Genomic DNA, 837 nt, shown 5'->3' with positions numbered 1-837 from the left:
ACAAGGGCAATCGATCTGTTTCTCTTCTCCCAAACAGCGCCAATTTCCCAGTGCAAATGGGCTTAACCTGGCGGTTGCCCAGAGCAGTGAGGAATGGCTGAGGGGGGTTGGAAGACTTGTGCTGCTTTTGCAGGAAGGAGAGAGAGAAAAGGAGGCTGGGGGTCGGGGGGGTTGACGTTTCTATCCCCGCCCTCTCCCCCTAACACACACACACACACACACACACACACACACACACACACACACACGCTCCCTTTATCCTGGTAGCTTGGGCGCCGCCACAGCTCGGATTACTCAAGCGTGCTTTAGCGGAAGCCAGCCAAGAAATCTCTAAAACTCCGTGACAAACAGCTACTCTGGGAAGGTGATCTCTACGGCCACCAGCCACAGAGCTCCGTCCCTGAGCTCCTCACGCCGCAGTAGCTAAAGCACCCTTAGCTGCAAGGAAAACACAGGTGGGAAAACAGTTTCTTAATGAGGAATATTTGTAGGCTCTGTTGGCGCTCAGCAGGTTGAAGATTGAGAATGAACCACCTAAGGGTGCAGAATTAGCCTCAGGGTGCAGCTCGGATCCCTGGGTTCAGCAGAGGTGGGTGCCGAAGCCCGAACTGAATTGGCACGCGGGTCCCTGCCCAGCGCTGAGCCGCGCCTCGGAAAGACTGAAAGCTGCCCGTGCCGCTGAGCATGCCCAGTTTCTGCCTGAGTCCCTGGAGGGTTGCAAGATTGGGGGTTGATTTGGTCTCCAGGTGCCGTAGGCTGCGAGAAAGATGAGACGGCCAAAACGAGAAGGCCAAAGATTGCGAGCGACTAGTACAAAACAAGGAAAGAGTTTGAAAT

The sequence above is a fragment of the Mandrillus leucophaeus genome, unplaced genomic scaffold (genome assembly GCF_000951045.1).
Source record: "Mandrillus leucophaeus isolate KB7577 unplaced genomic scaffold, Mleu.le_1.0 Scaffold389, whole genome shotgun sequence".
NCBI lineage: Eukaryota > Metazoa > Chordata > Mammalia > Primates > Cercopithecidae > Mandrillus > Mandrillus leucophaeus.
The sequence above is the reverse complement of the archived record's forward strand: the minus strand, read 5'-3'. Positions refer to the sequence as shown.